The sequence below is a fragment of the Eriocheir sinensis genome, unplaced genomic scaffold (assembly GCF_024679095.1).
Source record: "Eriocheir sinensis breed Jianghai 21 unplaced genomic scaffold, ASM2467909v1 Scaffold293, whole genome shotgun sequence".
Lineage (NCBI taxonomy): Eukaryota > Metazoa > Arthropoda > Malacostraca > Decapoda > Varunidae > Eriocheir > Eriocheir sinensis.
The window spans coordinates 17,433-38,097 of record NW_026111602.1 but is presented as its reverse complement, the minus strand read 5'-3'; the positions used below and the strand labels follow the sequence as shown (position 1 = coordinate 38,097).

General features: G+C 43.3%; 1 protein-coding gene across 1 annotated transcript in view; it reads left to right on the top strand.

Moving 5' to 3' along the window:
• LOC126991503 (uncharacterized) overlaps positions 1-14,002 on the top strand; it is a 34,265-nt gene extending 20,263 nt beyond the window's left edge. Inside the window, exon 7 of the mRNA XM_050850257.1 lies at positions 13,874-14,002. The gene's annotated coding sequence lies outside the window, so the exon portion shown is untranslated. The remainder of the gene's footprint in view (positions 1-13,873) is intronic.
• Positions 14,003-20,665: the final 6,663 nt, after the last annotated feature.

Below are 20,665 nucleotides of genomic sequence, written 5' to 3'. Positions count from 1 at the left end.
AACCGGGCATGGCAGTGTTCCTAGATAGTTATGCTCTCGATCCAAAATTATACTCTGATCATTTCAAATATATTGATTACCCCGGGCTCAAAAATGCATTTCGACTTCAAAGCACGCGAAGCGATGTGTGCGGGGCTTATGCCATGTACTTTGCCTACAATGTTTCGCACTTGGGTGTAAGAGAAACTCTTGAAAAAATATGTATGGAGTTTTCCAAGACCGAATATTCGAGGAATGATGAACACGTGATGCGATTCGCTTACAGCAAGTTTATAATGCCCGTATGTCATCAAACATTTAACACGTGTTCATAAAAAGTAAGTATTGACTTATTGATTTTTTCATATTGAATTGTATTACATTCCATGAAGCATAAATAATTTTCTAGTTCCTTTATCGGGGGGTGGGGTGGTTGTATACCATGCTTAAATCAGAGGTCTGGCTCCACTCACAGGTCCTCACTCGTCACCGCCACTACCCCGTGCTGCCCCCGCCCCGCCCCGTCCCGGGCCCCGAGCAATCCTGTCGCATCCTGTCGCCGCACCTCTCGCTACCGCCGCCGCCGCCGCCGCCCGCCTGATTTGGCGGGCAGTCTTTTATGCATGAGCCGGATCGAAACATAAAAGCGTTTTATTCATGTTTCCACAAATCGAATAAATTTTAAGACAATTATTGTGTTTTTTTCATCCGTTTTTTTTTTTTTTTTTTTTTATAAAGGTCATATAAACAAATCAAACAAACTCAATGTTTATTGGAATTTGGTCAAATTATGATTCTAGATTCATCATGTGCAATTTTATAATATCAAAGGCTCCAACATTAGTCCTATATACAGAATATATTTACATATATTTTATATATAACATAAAAATAGCAGGCAAATTCTTACACTATAAACAGTATATACAACATTCACACCAGTCCCTATCTTATAAACAACTACAATTTATTCTGAAAAGTCTGTATCTACTAGCATATATTCAAGGGGGGATGATGAGAGCATTTGATTTATTTCTTCCTGTTCCGCGGCTTGCATTAACATGTCATCATCCGCCTCTACCCGTTTTATCAAGGGAAAATATTGCTCGACCAGCACATCCCGTTCTCCCCACAATTCATAGGCTTCTTCCTCTAGTTCTCCCATTTCACCGATCTCTTGCCCACCCATTACCTCGGCTAGTCTCGCTTCTGTTATGCCTCTTTCATCGCCTTCCTCCAAATTTTCTTCGTTTGACAGTGTCATGATCTGGGCTACCTCCTCCTCCTGCTCTTCCTCCTCTATCCCTATAGAATTATCGGGATGACCGTAAGATCGTGACTCCAAGGTGCTAATGTAGTACCTTTTGTCCTCAACTACAGATATCCCTCTCTTGGGATATTTTACTGTACTCATTCGTCCATTGCGCACTGTGAATCCCTGATAGTCAAAGGTAAATGTTTGTATCGCTGATGAGCAATTTTCTTCTTTATGAACTTTGGAACGCCCTTAGCTGAACTCAACCGGTCACCGTCTGCCAAGAGGATGGAGTAGCATTTTGGTTTTACACCTACAAATTCTGAGATGGTTCTTTCCCCCACTTCATGACTTGAGAAATCCAAGCTTTCCTTTGTTGTCTGTGCTGTACAAGGAATGTGAGGGGCTAAAGTTACTTGTGTCTATATAGCTTTTGAAGGGTTCCTGCGAGTACTCTGTTAATAGATCAGGAGTTTCAATTTCTGTTATTAAGGAATCAGTGTCGCAATACACTAGTTTCGCCCGATCCCCGTAATGAGCCTTCAACACATTGTAATATAAATCATATAGTCGCAGCTTGGACAGCTCTAGGATGTAGTAGCCAATGTAGTTTGGATGATTCACCCGTGAATATTTCCTATGGCGAGTTACAACTACATGACCATCATTGAGAGGTACAACGCGTTTAAAGTAAGGACTTCGGGCCAGCTTCAAAACTTTTCGCGGTTGGTGACAATATCTATGTCTTCACTATATTTGGCCACGGTCATCAGGTATCGAACAATAATGCTGTTTGAAATACACTTGATTGCATTTTTCTTGATAGGGCAAGTAGCACTTTTGCTGGATTATATGTTATCCTGAATGAAGTCCGCAAGAAAGTGCTTTGCTTAAACGTATAAATAGCATGCACTTTTTTAACAACCAGGCCTAGTCGAATAAGTAGTTTAAGGAGGGGCAGAGCAAATAGCATTTTCTCCTGAGCAGCATGTGTTCCAATCAGTTTTATGTTCTTACACGGTGCTGGACGGTTTTCTTCTTCATACCATTCGCGTGTGACTGACGATATATCTCTGTTGGTGATATTGTGTCTTCTGATGATCAGTGGAGGTCATCCGTTTTCTCAACGACTTCACGTGAGACAGCCTCAGTATCGCACAGAATGAGATATCCAAAATCGCCATCGGTTGCTTGATTGACCAAGCCCCCGCTCAAAAACGACTGCATTTCTGTCTCATCTAGTTTTCTCATATCCCCACATGGCAACTTCTCTTGCATTACAGTGGGATAAAGACTGTTGAAGTCAAGATATGAAAGGAAAGTGCTTCTATCATGTTTTGGATTTAACTGAGGGTTCGTGTAGATGTTATTGGCGCGTACAAAACGACGCACAACACTTGTGTAGCCCCCACGCACATTTGTTTGAATGCAATGATATATGTCTGGACTACTAAGCACCTCTAATTCCTGCTGTGTTTTTAGCAGAAAGGAGTCATAGGCAAATCCTGGCAGGCTAACATAATTTACAATATCCAATCTCCACTGGGTTTTCAAAATACCTCTCCACTCTAGGAAGACATCACATAGAAGATCAACATCCACTTTTACATAAAGCAACAAATAGTCCTTCAGGCTCTGACACCCAGCTACTTTCCAAACATTCTGAGCATGTTTATAATCACTTTCGGAAAGTTCTGCTTCTTGAAGCGAATTGAAAAAATCTTCGCGGGATGGAAGACGTGTCTCAGAAAGTCGTTCCATCGAATCCATATAGTCATAACAAAACACCTGCTTTCCCTTGATCAATAATGGCAACGCAGGTGCTGGCACATCTTTCAACATCTGTTGTGTGCATATGGGTTCGTTCCCATTACTGATGAATTGGTTCGCTAAAGCCGCGAGCGAACCAGACATAAAGGCATACGAGTCAATAAATCTCAAGTCATTTATGATGACTTCATGGTATTTGTGAACTGAACGTTTTGGTCTTAGTTTGATTTTCAAGTCAGGTATCGTTAATTCACGCAGGATTAACGACATGTCGTAATTAGCATTATGTGCAATGAGAGTGAGCTGCAATTTGTGATTTTTCATTTGGAGGTTGCATCTATTACAATAAGCTCCAATGTAATTGTTTCCTGATTTTTCATGGTCATAATGTTTTACTCCTTTACCTTTTAAAAAACCCTGTTTGCAGAGAAGACAGTGAGTTTGCTCATTGTGACGTGTCGTATCTTCATCGGTCATGTTGATTTTATTGTAGCCTTTAGAAAATTTCAACTTTTTCCAGGCACACTGCATTGTATGAATAAAATGGTTTACAGCATTACTTCCACAATAGGATCCGCTTTGTACTGTTTCTCCGTTTCTATTCACTATAATGTAAGCATACGCTATGGCAAAGTGATGTCTCTTTACACATCCAGACACATTCGAAGAAGGCTGTACGAGAATACTCTCAAAGTCATAGAATGCTAAATAAGATGGCTCATATGCCTTAGCATGATTAATAAATTTCACAGTAGAACCCGCGGGTGGGAATCTTAGTCTTGTGATCATCGTTGGGCAAATTAGCACATGTTCAGCAAGCGTTGCCTTGTTCTCACAGGCGCACAGGCAGATATCGCAAAACATTTTTTCCCGCGACGTTGGCAGGTAAACAGGTTCATGTATGCGTCAAAGTCTTGGATAAGAGCTAGGTGTCTGTTCCCCAACAACAGACAATGAACAACTTCTTGATCTTTGAGCCCCTTTCTGACTAGAGTTAGTTCGCCTTTTTGTCTTCAACGTTGTCTAGACAGTAAACGCGAATACTTATGTTGTTTAATCTTTCAAGCCGACCGAGGTCTTCCCAGGATACCGGGGTTGGAATGTTACCTGTATTAATAGAGGCCAAGCAAGTATTCTCCCATTGCCTGCCCGATGGAACTACATTTCTTGACTTTAGATAGCGATAAGCTGTTAGAACTTGGAAAACACAGTCCGTGGGTCCCGAAGGGTTGAGAACTTGTGTTTTCCCTGGAACACCCTTAGGATAGGGCACATACTCTCCAATACTATTGTGCAGCATTATAAGAGAGAAGGAAAATTTTACGCTAACTATTTCATCTAACGTAAATCCACTGCCCTCTTCGTCCGACATGTCATGTTCAAACCGATTAACAAAATATTCGGATAGTTCACGTACATATGAATCCATATCGTCATAGCTAATTACCTGCATATGACTTCTCATATACATATCTCTATATTGAACTCCACCGTCGGGGTCTTCTCTGACTAAACGCAGATGCATGTCAACGTACACTTTAAAAGAAGGAGGTCTAACCTGCTGGCAGCCTTGGAATACAGACTCTACTGCCTCGCGAAGACGGCCAGTGTTGTTGTTGAAATATGATGCAATGTCGCCGTTGTCTGATGGATTTACGGGCACGTCGATCGTTGTTAAGGCCCCGTTGAAATGTTGGCTTATTTCACCTGGTGTTGGTGAGGGTGTTGTTGTCGGCCGTCCCGGGTTATAACCGCTGGGTCCTGGCTGTGGAGAACTGTTTGGATGGGAGAATCCCTCACGACGGGCTTGCTTTTTCCTGCAGGTGTCTGAAGAAAGGTAAAATAATATTAGAGAGAAATAGTGAAATTACAATTTTTTTCCTTAGAACAGACGTGTGCGCAATAAAAAACGTAGAAACTTACCGTTTGTTCCTGTATTCGCTTGTTTTCGTTTTCGTCCACTACCGATCGCTGAAGAGGAGGGCCAATGGCTGAGCCTACCAGACCCGCCTTCTTCGGAGATAGTCCTTAAGGAATACGAAACACAAATGAAATTTTTTGAACCCTCTATCCCGCACATATTTTACTGTGACACTTAAAATACAATATGGAAAATGTGTCTCTTGTAAAACACATTTTAACAATATTGCATTTCAGAAGATATTAGGTTTTGACCTACCTTTGGTTTTGACTGGCTTCGTCGCTGAGACCCGCCCGTGGAGAACAACTTCCAATATCGCTGGGGTCTGGTTGAGAGAAACCGACATCTGATCGATCAGAGCTAGTCGACGACGTCTCTTCTGAAAAAAGATAGAAAGACTAAAGTCGATATTGACCATGCTGTCCAGCTCTCTACCTCCCTCCCGTCATCCACATCTGCTACTGTTTTTTTATGACAATCATATAAAGTAACGCAAACATTTAAGTACTTACCATTGTTTCTAGTAGATATATCTTTCGATCCAGTCCCAAGGCCCTCTGGAAGGCAGGCCGCCCTATGAGCTGCGAGTGCGGACAACGGGAAGTAATTATTACACCATGAACATTTGATACAGGGGTGTACAGGGGTCCTCATGTTTACGGGAAACAAGAACAGGAGACCTCTTGACCCGAGACCGCCTTGAGAGCCTGTGAAGTGCTTGTTGGCTTGACGTCCATAAATACCCCTCGACATTGTGTGTTCGTTTGTACATGTGTGTGTGTGTGTGTGTGTGTGTGTGTGTGTGTGTGTGTGTGTTCCTCAGGTCAGTCCTTAATGACCCGAGGTTTATTGTAATGACTTGAATCATTAAGGCTTCCGAAGACCAGAAGGCGTGGCCTCAGATACATGGAGATGTCATCGAAACATTTTTTCCGTGATTTTATCTCGTATGAACAGATGTGTGTGTGTGTGTGTGTGTGTGTGTGTGTGTGTGTGTGTGTGTGTGTGTGTGTGTGTGTGTGTGTGTGTGTGTGTGTGTGTGTGTGTGTGTGTGTGTGTGTGTGTGTGTGTGTATGCATGTGCGTGTGTGCGCAAGCATGTGTGTTCCTCGGGTCAGTCCTTAATAACCTGAGGTTTATTGTAATGACTTGAATCATTAAGACTTCAATAGGCGTGGCCTCAGATACATGGAGATGTCATCGATCCATTTTTTCCGCGATTTTATCTCGTAAGACCAGATGTGTGAGCGTGTGTGTGTGTGTGTGTGTGTGTGTGTGTGTGTGTGTGCGTGTGTATGTGTGTGTGTGTGTGTGTGTTTGTGTATGCGCGTCAGTGGGAAGGAGGGAAAGATAAGACGCCGGAAACAGGTGCGCGGGGCACATTCCAGCCTGGTCATTAACCTAATGTCTTTAACCTTTTTCCGTGATTGTAATCTTGGGGTCACTCGAGATCTCGATCTTAACTTGTGTGAGTGTGTGTGTGTGCGTGTGTGTGTGTGTGTGTGTGTGTGTGTGTGTGTGTGTGTGTGTGTGTGCGTGAGTGTGTGTGTGTGTGCGTGAGTGTGAGCGTGTGTGTGTGTGTGTGTGTGTGTGTGTATGGGAAGAAAGATAAGTCACCGGGAACAGGTGCGCGTGACGTATTCCAGCCTGATCATTAACCTAATGTCTTTAACCTTTTTCTGTGATTATAATCTTGTGGTCACCGGGAACAGGTGCGCGTGACGTATTCCAGCCTGGTCATTAACCTAATGTCTTTAACCTTTTTCTGTGATTATAATCTTGTGGTCACTCGAGCTCACGATTTTATCTTAACTCTTCAAGTACCCACCCTCTCGCTTCCGTACGCTAGTCCGAGAGGGGGGAAGGTAAAGAGATATGTGTGTGTGTGTGGGGGTCTAGATACCCCCTCTTCCGTAATCCCCCCGCAAATTACTCCCACTCCCGTAACCCCCCCGCTGACCCCCCCAACCCCCACTTCCGTACATTTGTTACTACTTATCAGTATGATGAGGAGAGCTGACGAGACGAAGAGCCTTAGCCTCCACTCTGTCCAGAAGAGCTGTGTGAGTGGAGCCTCCCCACACATGAGATGCATACTCCATACGATGTGATGTCCTGCACAATAGTATTAATAGGTCATGAGGTCTCCGGGTAACATTGCCAGGCATTGCTGTAAAGCCAGAGTCTATGGAGAGAGAGAGAGAGAGAGAGAGAGAGAGAGAGAGAGAGAGAGAGAGAGAGAGAGAGAGAGAGAGAGAGAGAGAGAGAGAGAGAGAGAGAGAGAGAGAGAGAGAGAGAGAGAGAGAGAGATTGTCGCTATGTAGTACGGTTCTTATGGGCCAAACAAAGTCTTTCGCTCCACCATACGTGATGCAAGTGTGGACATGGCCTTATCTTACGTAATTTAGGGCACTGATGTCAGAAATCACCCGTCCAAGCATCCTTATCCTGTCAGAGAGGCGCTATACGACAACATAAGCGTGGATAGCCTTGGCATGAGTTTAAAATTTTCCGCAAAAAAAAAAAAATATTAAGCATTTAATGACCAAATATACTCAGGACTTAATAATTCACAAAGAGTTTTTCAAGTCAGTTATTTTACATGCAATCTATTGCTTAACATTCATGATTTCATTAATATATTTTTTCTCTACTTCTACAAATTTGTTTACCGACAACACGATTTGAAGAAGTAAATAACGAAGAAAACGTATTTTAAGGATAGACTCGTATTAAAAACTCGTGTTGAAGCGCTGCGACTGTTTACATAATACATATCTACCTCAATGATGACGCAAAGGCTGTCAGTGAGTTATAGCAGTATTTGCCAATATATGTGTGGATAGCTTAGACTTGAGTTATTCATTTCATGCTTATTATTTACCGGCAGTTTAAGAGAACATCATGTAGCTATCTGGCAACTTACACTAGAGCAAGACCTTTAATTTAACATTAATCAATATATATATATATATATATATATATATATATATATATATATATATATATATATATATATATATATATATATATATATATATATATATATATATATATATATATATATATATATATATATATATATATATACAACATAGGAAACAGTTCAAGGGCACCCAAAAAAAAGGAAACAATAATAAAAAATGCCCTCTACTTACCTCTCCTAAATATAATCCAGAGGTGGCCGAAAGAGAGGTCAATATCGGAAGGAGAGGTGTCCAAATACCCTTCTCTTGAAAGAGTTCAAGTCGTAGGCAGGATGAAATACAGATGCAGGAAGATTGTTCCAGAGTTTACCAGAGTGAGGGATGAAAGAGTGAAGATGCTGGTTTCTCTTGCATAAAGGGTTTGGATAGTATAGGGATGAGCATGAGTAGAAAGTCGCTTGCAGCGGGGCCGCGGGAGGAGGGGAGGCATGCAGTTAGCAAGTTCAGAAGAGCAGTCAGCGTGGAAATATCGATAGAAGAGAGAAAGAGAGGCAGCATGGCGGCGGTAATTAAGAGGTAGAAGACTCTCTGTATGAGGAGGAGAGCTGATGAGACGAAGAGCCATATATTTAGTAGGAGTAGGTAGGAAGACACCTATCGAACGGGCGTGAGCTACTTCCGGTGAGGATATATGAGAAGCGAGGAGGGTGCTGAAGCCCTACAAAGACCCTTCCCATGTCCTCACTAACCGTTTCCCTTTTGTCTCATTAACACCAGAGAGCAGTTCAGCATGCTCTCTAAAGACAGTTCCTCTCTCTTTCTACACCACACTACATTCACAAAACACAAACACCTTTTCCCAAAATTCAAAATTCAAAATGGCTAACGAAAACACTACCTCGGAGTCCCCACCTGGGGGGGGGACCATAAATTCCCCCAGGGAGGACTCCCCTTCTGGCTGCCGACTTGAGAGGTGTCTTGATAACTCCTCGAACCTCCTCCTTATTAATTTCTGCAACATTTGCGGCCTCCGTTCTAATTTTCATTCTGTGGAACACCATCTCTCCTCCTCTAAACCTCACCTACTCCTCCTCACCGAGACACAGGTTTCTGAGGCTACGGACAACAACCTCTACTCTGTTCCCTCCTACTATCTCTATCCTAAATTTCAATCCAAAGCTGGATGTTGCGCCTACGTGCGCAACGACATCACTTGCTCTCGTGCCCACGACCTTGACTCTTCTGAATTTTCCACCATCTGGCTAAGACTTCATTGTCATTCTATTACTAAATACATCTGTGCTGTTTATCTTTCACCTTACTCTACTAACTATGTAAAACTCTTTGACTATTTGAACTCTAAAGTGGAGCACATCTTGACCCACTCTCCCTTCGCTGAAATCTCCATCTTGGGAGATTTCAATGTTCACCACCAGCTTTGGCTTTCATCCTCTTACACTGACCATCCTGGTGAACAAGCCTACAACTTTGCTCTCCTCAACGATCTAGAGCAGTTGGTTCAGCACCCTACACGTATTCCCGATCGTCTTGGAGACAGGCCCAACATTCTAGACCTCTTCCTTACCTCTAATCCTTCTGCTTACTCTGTCAACCTGTTCTCTCCGTTGGGCTCCTCCGATCACAACCTTATTTCTGTATCCTGTCCTATCACTCCTGTACACCCTCTGGACCCTCCAAAGAGGCAATGCTTCTGGCATTTTGCTTCAACTCGGTGGGACGACCTGAGGATGTACTTTTCCGATTTCCGATTTGCTTCCAGGATAGAGACCCCTCTGTGTATGCTCAGCGCATCACAGAGGTGATTGTCTCTGGAATGGAAGCATACATTCCACGTACTTTCTCTACTCCCCATGCTAAAAAACCTTGGTTTAATCACGCTTGTTCTCGTGCTGTCAAAGATAGAGAGGCAGCTCACAAAATGTACCAAGGCCCTCGAACTCCCTCTAACCATGATCATTACATTTCCGCCCGGAATCGTGCCAAATATATTCTTCGACTTATCAAAAAAACTCCTTTATCCATAGAAAATGTCAACACCTTGTTTTAGCTATTTCTTCCAGAGAGTTCTGGCACTTAGCCAAAAATATCTCCTCCAATTTCACTTCTTCCTCTTTCCCGCCTCATCTTAACCCAGACAGCAGCACTGCCGTCTCATCTATCTCTAAGGCTGAACTCTTCGCTCAGACTTTCTGTAACAACTCCACTCTGAACGATTCTGGGCATGTTTCTCCTACTCACTCCCCCTCTGACTCCTTTATGCCTGTTATTTAGATTATTAGGAATGATGTTTTTTATGCCCTCTCTGGTCTCAACTCTCAGAAGGCTTATTGACATGATGGAGTGCCTCCTATTGTCCTTAAAAACTATGCTTCCGTGCTGACACCCTGCCTGGTCAAACTCTTTCGTCTTTGCCTATCAACAGCTACCTCTCCTTCCTTTTGGAAGTACGGCTTCGTACAGCTTTTGCCTAAGAAGGGTGAACGTTCCAATCGTTCAAACTACCGCCTTATAGCTTTACTTTCCTGTCTATCTAAAGCTTTTGAATCAATCCTTAACCGGAAGATTCAAAAGCACCTTTCCACTTCTAACCTTCTATCTCATCGCCAGTATGGCTTCCGCAAGAGGCGTTCTACTGGCGATCTTCTTGCTCTCTTAACTAATTCTTGGTCATCCTCTTTAGCCGTTTCGGTGAAACTTTCTGTTGCGCTAGACATATCGAAAGCCTTCGATAGAGTCCGGCATAAGTCTTTGCTTTCTAAACTGCCCTCTTTCGGATTCTATCTTTCTCTCTGTTCCTTTATCTCCAGTTTCCTTTCCGACCGTTCTATCTCTGCTGTTGTAGACGGTCACTGTTCTTCCCCTAAACCTATTAACAGTGGTGTTCCACAGGGCTCCGTCCTATCACCCACTCTCTTCCTGTTATTCATCAGTGATCTTCTTTCCATAACAACCTGTCCTATCTACTCATATGCTGATGACTCCACTCTGCATTATTCAACTTCTTTCAACAGAAGACCCTCTCAACAGGAATTACATGACTCCAGGCTAGCTCTATATATATATATATATATATATATATATATATATATATATATATATATATATATATATATATATATATATATATATATATATATATATATATATATATATATATATATATATATCTATATATTATAAGCAAAATTTCAGATTTACGATGGCAGTGATGTCACTAATATAGGCTGTCTGGTGTAACATCAGATAGTATCCTCTGCTGTAATCAGGATCGATGCCAGACATTGTAGACATCGGGGACTTAAACCCTGTCTGGCAATGGGGAGGGGTCCGGGCGTATGCTCCCCTGGGAAAAAAAATAAAAACATCCCCATAGATTCTTCTTCTTTTGGAGACATAAGGGGCTTTGGTATAATGACAAAAATAATTTATGATACGTCCTACACTAGAATCAATTTACTGTATAATGAATTAAGTAAAAAAAAAATATCTTAACACCTTAAAACCTTAAAGAAAGATCTGGGTCTTTTGGTGAAAGATTTGGGGCTGAAGCCCTAAAAGCCACCCTCCCCCGCCGCCTATGGTTGTAGTAAATGAGTGGGCCCAAAGAGTTTTATAACTATAAATGTTGTAGTAGTAGATGTCCTACCTTATCCTCATGTTTACTGAATTATGAAACACATATGAAGAGCAAGGAAACCATATGTCTATCGTTAAACCAGTTTTCCACTCTAACTTTTTATAAACGAATTGTTAAATTGATCGATTCTTGATCGTCATGAAAATTAACCTATTACCAAGTCTTCACAATAAAAAAAACTATAACATTACATTGCGTGTGGTAACAAAAATTTAATGTAAGAACTAAATAAACGTTAAAAGTTGACATTTTACTGTAGTCTCTGATCAAGCATTACTTCATCCGTTTTCTGTCATCGCTACCCCATTATACGTCACAGCTATACCTCCCATCCCTCCCTCATACTCCCTCCACCGAATCTCGTGTCCTGACATTCCTTATAATGACATTGACCAGCTTCATGTCACACTGGGCGGTTTTGCCAGCGGCAGCGCCAACTTCAAGGTTGTTTGTGTCCTTGAGGCAGAGGGATTACTTAAGAGTCCACATGTCTGAGAAATTGGGTTCACCCATTTCATGCTTGGAGGAAAACAAGAGAAAAGTTTGAGAAGTTTTATGAGAATAGGGGGTGTTAGTGAGCTCTGCTCTTGGTCCAAGGGCACAATGCATTCAAGCTAGAAATCGAGCAAACAGGGTACTGGGTTTTATTTCAAGGAGCGTAATCAATAGAAGCGCTGAAGTCTTCCTCAAACTATATGTAGCATTAGTTAGACCTCATCTTTATTATGCTGTTCAGTTATGGTCACCTTACTATAGAATGGATATCAAAATGTTAGAATCGATGCAGAGAAGGATGACTATGATGATTCAAGGGCTACGAAACTTGCCATACAAGGAAAAACTGAAACAGTTAAACATGCATTCTCAAGAAGGCGAAGGGTGCGTGATCGAGTTTTATAAATGGATGAAGGGCTTTAATAAGGGGGATATTAATAAGGTTATGTTGGTAAGAGAACCAGGTAGGACACGTAGTAATGGGTTTTAACTGGATAGATTCAGATTCAACAAGGACATAGACAAAAATTGGTTTACTAATATTGGTAGATGAGAGGAACCGGCTAAGCAGTCATGTGGTGAGTGGCAATACAACTGTCGCATTAAAAAAAATAGATTAGATAAATTCTTGGACAGTGATATCAGGTGGGGTTAGATTCACTGGAGCTTAGGTTCAAAGGAGCTGCCTTGTACAGGCCTATCGGCCTCTTGCAGACTCCGACGTTCTTATGTTTCTAATTGCCGAATGACCAAGGTCATTTGATAAATTGCTGGAAGTTCTAAGGCCTCACATCTCCAAACAAAACACACAGTATTGGAGGGCAATATCTGCCGGGGAAAGATTGACAATTACACTAAATGAACTATCAAATCAACATCAAGCATGGTGGTCGACCGCGCGGCAGAACCACCTTGTGTGACCACGTGCATTGAATTGTGTGTTGTCCTCAATCGCGGCGGGCAACGGCAGCGCGGCAGGGCGATTCTGCCGCAGCGTGCTGCGGTGTTGGCGGCTGCCGCGTAATACCGCGCGGCAAAACCGCCCAGTGTGACACCGGCCTTAGTAAGGGATCTATTTTCGCATTATCAACATCATCATCGTCATCATCAAACACGAAGGGTCTAATTAACTCCTTCCTTGTTGTGGACGTCTCGGAGCCTCAGATCTCTCCTAACTCGCCGGAATGTTGTTATCCCTCAAATTATACTGAATTTCCACCCTACACACACACACACACACACACACACACACACACACACACAGGGTAGAGCGTCTGACTCACAACCAGAAGGTCCGTGGCTCAATTCCAAGGTCGGGTGAAGATAAGTTGGGTTTATCTTCCTTCACGTAGCCCCTGTTCACTTAGCAGTGAGTAGGTACGCGACGTCAGGCAAGGAGTTGTGACTCGTTGTCGAGGTGTGTTGTGTGTGAGTGGTCTCAGTCCTACTCAAAGATCGGTACTAGCTCTGTGCTCTTCCGTAGGGGAACGGCTGTCTGTCTGGAGAGACCTGCAGACCAAGAGGTGAATTACACACACACACACACACACACACACACACACACACACACACACACACACACACACACAAAGGCAGGTTAATTCACAAGATGCAGAACAAGTATCCTGTGAGTGGGGACATCCATAGCTCTACTGGTTAACGACTTTGTAATTATTTTCGAGAAAGTTACGTGAATATAATTAAATAAATGGTTTAATTATAGTATACTAGTCACTACATAGTGTCCATTTACTTTCCTAGCTTCAACATAACATTCCAAGACGTCTGGGGCCTGTACCTTTACCCCAAATAACAAGTTTCAATATATTTTCTGGTATTTCAACTTTCATACGATTTCACACTTTTCAGAGGTGCCAAAGGAAGGTTCGTCCAGCCACGCCCTGCAGCCAGCCATCCCTCATTCCCTCCTGCTCGTTCTCCTCAAGTAAAGATTATTTGCCCCGAGGAACAACCTCCTGGATCTTCTACTGAATACATATAGTCTAATAAGGAGCGTTCAGGGTAGCCTACTTTACCTTGCCCCTGGTCGGTAAGGAATTATAACCTTTAGCATCGTGTTATCACCTGTTTCAGTAAAATAATAGGAATAAAATGATGCAAATAAAGTAATAAGGAAGTAATGGGAGTAATATAATGGCAATAAAGTGTCAATAAAATACTAGCAGTATTATGATGAGAATAAAATAATGGCAAGATAAAGTGCCAGTAAAATATTGGCAATAAAAACAATGACAATAATATGAAGGAACAAGACAATGCCCATAATATAAAGACAAATATTGTGTCAATGAAAATGGCAATAAAATATTAGCAATAAAAACATTTATGTTCACAGCTCTCAGAAGGCTGATGGACCTGATGGAGTGCCTCCTATTGTCCTTAAAAACTGTGCTTCCGTGCTGACACCCTGCCTGGTCAAACTCTTTCGTCTCTGCCTGTCAACATCTACCTTTCCTTCCTGCTGGGAGTACGCCTTCATTCAGCCTGTGGCTAAGAAGGGTAACCGCTCTAATCCCTCAAACTACCGCCCTATAGCTTTACTTTCCTGTCTATCTAAAGTTTTTGAATCAATCCTTAACCGGAAGATTCAAAAGCCAGTTTCCACTTTTAACCTTCTATCTAATCGCCAGTTTGGGTTCCGCAAGGGGCGTTCTACTGGCGATCTTCTTGCTCTCTTAACTGATTCTTGGTCATCCTCTCTTAGCCGTTTCGGTGAAACTTTCTCAGTTGCACTAGACATATCGAAAGCCTTCGATAGAGTCTGGCACAAGTCTTTGCTTTCTAAACTGCCCTCTATCGGATTCTATCCCTCTCTTTGTTCCTTTATCTCCAGTTTCCTTTCCGGCCGTTCTATCTCAGCTGTGGTAGACGGTCACTGTTCTTCTCTTAAACCTATTAACAGTGGTGTTCCACAGAGCTCTGTCTTATCACCCACTCTCTTCCTGTTACTCATCAATGATCTTCTTTCCATAGCAAACTGTCCTATCCATTCATACGCTGATGACTCCACTCTGCATTATTCAGCTTCTTTCAACAGAAGACCCTCTCAACAGGAATTACATGACTCAAGGCTGGAGGCTGCACAACGCTTAACCTCAGACCTTAATATCATTTCCGAGTGGGGTAAAAGGAACCTGGTGTCCTTCAATGCCTTAAAAAAACAATTTCTCCACCTATCAACTCGACACAATCTTCAAAACACCTATCTCCTATTCTTCGACAACACTCAGATGTCACCTTCTTCAACACTAAACATCCTCGGTCTATCCTTAACTCAAAATCTTAACTGGAAACTTCACATCTCGTCTCTCACTAAATCAGCTTCCTCGATGTTGGGCGTTCGGTATCGTCTCCGTATGGAGTATGCATCTCACGTGTGGGGTGGGCTCCACTCACACAGCTCTTCTGGACAGAGTGGAGTGTAAGGCTCTTCGTCTCATCAGCTCTCCTCCTCCTACTGATAGTCTTCAACCTCTTAAATTCCGTCGCCCCCTTCCCGCGGCCCCGCGGCACATGACTTTCTACTCAAGCTCACCCCTATACGTACTGTCCAAATCCCTTATGCACGAGTTAACCAGCATCTTCACTCTCTCATCCCTCACGCTTGTAAACTCTGGAACAATCTTCATTTACCTGTATCTCTATTTCAAGAGGAGGGTATCAGGACATAAATTGACCAATCTTTCGGCCATTCCTCTTGACTCTTGTAGGAGCAGTGATTGGCGGGCTTTTTTTCATCCTTTTTTTCCCTTTTTTTCCCCAGAACAGCTTCCTCTGCTGTTAAAAAAAAAAACTCTTCTTCCGAAATTTATCTTTCTTTCGGCCACTCCACTGAGCTTTTATAGGAGCAGCGAATAGCGGGCTTTTTTACATTATTGTAGCTGTAAAAAAAAAAAAAAAAAAGGATGACAAGCAGACGCTATTTAAACATTAATTTTGTTTCTATGTACTAAACTCTCCGCCTTTGTTTATCTATTCTCTTCCTAACACTATATATAACCAACAGTCGCTATTTACACGCTAATTTTGTCTCTGTACCTATGAACGTTGCATACAACAGGCACCTTAATTGATATATCACTTACACTTCCCACACACAAACAGTTACAGTCAGTCAGTAACACACTGTCTTCCCAGCCCACCCACTTCTATACGTTACTTAGTAAAATAGCCACCTGAAATATCACTCACACTCTCAATGTAATGGCCCGAAATGTACTACAATTGTAATGGTATTTTCCCCCATGTAAAATATATATATATATATATATATATATATATATATATATATATATATATATATATATATATATATATATATATATATATATATATATATATATATATATACCGTAAAGCGGAGCTATGTGGGACGCCAGGGGCAATGTGGGGCATTAGGGGGTAATGCGGACCAAATAGTCCTATATGTTGGTAAGACAGGTTAGAATGCCTTATAAGTGTTCAATTGGATCCTTAAACATTAATGTCAATTGTGGAAAAGAATATAGGTAATGTGACATGCATTAAAATTTATTTACTTTTTTCCAATTCTGATGTTTTAAGGGAGTTATTTTTAAAGTAAACTGCTAAGGTTAATGACATCCTTTAGTTTATTTCTATAATATCCAGCTTTGAACTACATACCAATGTGAGGCCAGTTTATGTACTTGCAGCAGTGTGACACGGTGAGTGCTTAAATAGGAAATTTATTATTTTTTTTTTATCAACCGGGGCTATGTGGAACACCCGCTGGGGCAAAGTGGAACACCCTCTGGGGGTAATGTGGAACGGCCATCTACACAATGCAAATGAACCCCATTCTAATTTTCCAGCGATAGGTACCGAGCAAAACGGATCCCAGTCTGCAGCCGAGCGTTGTGGGTTACCAGTAGTCGCAGAGCTACACTGTTGCCATTCCAGCGAAACAACTCTCTCTCTCTCTCTGAGAGAGAGAGAGAGAGAGAGAGAGAGAGAGAGAGAGAGAGAGAGAGAGAGAGAGAGAGAGAGAGAGAGAGAGAGAGAGAGAGAGAGAGAGAGTTGTTTCACTGTGTTGGCAACAGTGTATCTCTGAGACTACTCTCAACCCACAACGCTCGGCGGCAGATTGGGATCTGTTTTGTTTGGTACCTTTCCCTGGAAAATTAGAATGAGGGTCATTTGCGTTGTGTAGATGGCCGCTCCGCATTACCCCCAGAGGGTGTTCCACATTGCCCCAGCGGGTGTTCCACATAACTAAGGTTAATAAAAAAAAATAATAACTTTCCTATTTAAGCACTCACCGTTTCACATTGCTGCAAAGGCATATCTCAGGACTACCACTGATCTGGCATCCCACAATGTCATCCTCTATACTGCTAGTATATGTGACCTGTGGTACCATTTTTTTTCACTTTAAGTGTTTCCTTACAAAGGAGTTCCTTAATCCCCCGGTAGTAGCAGAGAAGGTAGGGGAGGGACCGTCCGGGGCAAGCGACTGTCTCGGGCAGGACACCCCTACCCTCTCTGCTACTAACTGGGGATTAAGTAAATCCGTTGTAAAGAAACACTCAAAGTCAAGAAGGGCACCACAGGTCAAATTTATTAGCAGTATAGGTGATGACATTTTTAATGCAGGTGTCTCTACCACTTTAAGATTGATCAACATTGGGTAGGCGGTGGCTCAAGTGGTACCGTGCTGGGCCCACATTCACCGCGTGATGGACGACAAGAGTTCGAATCCTCACGCTACCACCTCGGAATTTGCAGTCACCGTCGAGTGGTTTAAAACTACCCACATGCTGTCCTGAAGACCACCCACCACCCCGGACTCTAGAGGAAGCAGTCCAAGAATCCAGAACGAGTTCCGGGGGGCAGCATGAGCCAAGAGAAGATGGCGCCACTGTAAACACTTGCCTGCGCCATGACGGGCTGGGATCGAATACCATCCAGGCCCCTCAAACAAGCCTACTGGCGCAATAGGCACATACATTAAAAAAAAAAATGCCCTAATTTAGCATGTCCCACATTGCCCCAATGCCTGTGGTAGAAAATGTTTTTAATTATGTTGAATTATGGAAAAAGCATTTAGAGTATCATTATTTTCAATAGATGTATATGAAAGTACATAGTTTTGTACGTCTTTTCATATGAAACAAAGCATTTCAAATGTTACAAGATTTTCATTTCAGACCCTAGTAACCCCCAAAACATGAAAAAGTGTCCCACATAGCCCCGCTCTGCAGTATATATATATATATATATATATATATATATATATATATATATATATATATATATATATATATATATATATATATATATATATATATATATATATATATATATATATATATATATATATATATATATATCGGCACATATATATAATGGAATTATAATAGCAGTAACTTTATACGCATTGATATTGGAAGCCTATGAAGGAAATCTCAGGTCTCAAGCAGGCCTAACCTGCGAATACTTTTGGCACTCCGTGACAACACACCAAAGCATTTTTGGGAAGATATTTTTTTTTTTACGTCTACGCCTTTAGCGCTGGTAGGCTTGCTTGAAGGGCTTGGATGGTAGTCGGCCCCAGCCCGTCAGGGCGCAGGCAAGTGTTTATGGTGGCGCCAGTCCTCCTCGCCCTAGGCCGAGGGAGCGAGCTCACTCTTGTACGAGGTATCGCCCCATGCAGGTGAGGGCAGAGCCGCTCTCAGTGTTCAATATACTTTGACTATAATATTATATATGAGGACTTTTATACGAGGTATCGCCCCATACAGAGGCGTAGAAGCAAGTCTGTCTGATAGTAGGCTGGCTGGCCGCCGTCGGGACCCAAGCCAGCATGTTGTGTGCAGCAGTGTGCGGGAGGAGGAGAGAGGGAAAAGGACAAATGGTATGTGTGTCATTCTCTGGGGTAACAACGGTGGAATGCAAATACTCACTAGTTGTAGTCAAGGCTCCGTGCTGTTAAAACCGAGTGAGCAGGTAACATGTTACCCCATGTTAGTGGGAACACTTGCTATGTTTTCTTGGTGTGTCGGTGCTACTTATTTTCGTGTTTATATGTTAGTTTAAACTGATAGTTTATCCAGTGTGTTTGTGCTGGTTTATAAGAAATTAAAGTAAGCTCTAAGTGTTACGAGTGACACAATTTAGTCTCATAAGGCTGGACCCTGTCCCTTGACCCCTAGTTCACCATCAGAATCTCACAACAATTATAGTTACTGCGGTCTCCACCTCCCCTTTAAAACGCGCCACTTGTTATCCACCCAATGTCCCATACACAAAAAGACTGAGCCAGTAGGTGGCAGGGAGCGTGGAGCCCCGCCTAACACAGGGAATCGTACATCTCCATTTGGAAGGTATTTTGCCATGGCTTTAGTGCGGTACGACGCATCGGACAGGTGAGTACTGAGGGCATCAGGTATCAAACTGAACGACTTTCTCGCGCCGAACAGCCGATGTTTAGTCAGAAGGGCACGGGTCTCAACAGCTCCACGCACGGGTGCGGGGCCGGAATCACGATACCCACCGGCATCCGCACCACAGAGAATCGAGTATGAGCTTTTCGACCATGGCCTGCCATAAAGGCAGCGGCAGAGTACTGCATGTTTGCTTCTAATCATACTCATAATATGGTACGCCCCGTGGCTTAAAGCAGTCAGTCTGCACCGGGTGGCGAAATGCGCGCGATTGAAAGGTCTCCGGGCGCTGAGAAAAGGAAACGAACAACGTCGTCACGGCTAGCACTCGCGGCAATCACCTCCCGGCTTTACGCAGTCCTGCTGCACCTCGGGGGGTCTGTTACTTGGGGTTCGGCAATTAGGCGCGACAGCCTCAAGCCGCTAACCCATTGCTGGGGTGCCTAGCCCCGTTTTCATAGGCAGCAGCTAATGTTCCCCTGCCTGACCAATCACAGCAGCGGGGCCTGGACCCAACCCAGAAAGGCCCAGGTATTTGCGAAAGCTTAACCGCCCAAGTCTGCACCATCGTGTTAACCACGTAGGCTTTTTCGCAGACCCAGCACTGCCGCAAAAAACTTTTTACGGGTCCAGTTTTACAAAACTGGAAGGCCGACACTCTGTGCTGTTTTCGGATGCGCGTCCGTGGCTTTATCGCTTCGTAGCTACCATAAGGTAACCTCGACGGCTACGAGCACCACGGACTTTACCACTCGAGTCAATTCAGAGGATGGGCAAGAGTCTTCCCGGAAGCAGCGAGCCAACAGGGAGATATTCAGAACCCTCCACAACCCGAACGCCCGGGTAGGCACCCCAGGGCGCTACCCTATACGCCCGGCGTGAGCCCGCAAGGCCACAGTGCCGGGCAACTACGCCAGGGCCCTCCCACCCTGGATGTGGGTGGGAAGGAAAACCAGGGAGGTAAAGATCTCCTGGCGCATCCGCTTTCGCGGTAAACCAGTGACTGTTTAGTCACACTGCGTTGCCCTTCCGAGCCAGGGGGCGGTAGCCCCTGCGCAGTGCGTCCAGCGGGACCACGGGGAGCCCAGTCACCAGAAGTAACCATGTGTTCTAGCCAGCCCGCACCACCCAGACGAGCTGGCCCACGGGACTCTCGACCCCTGCGGGCCCCTTTACTCGCCTTACCGCAAGCATAAGTCAAACCTTCTTTCACAAGTGGGACCGAGGGCGGTACATA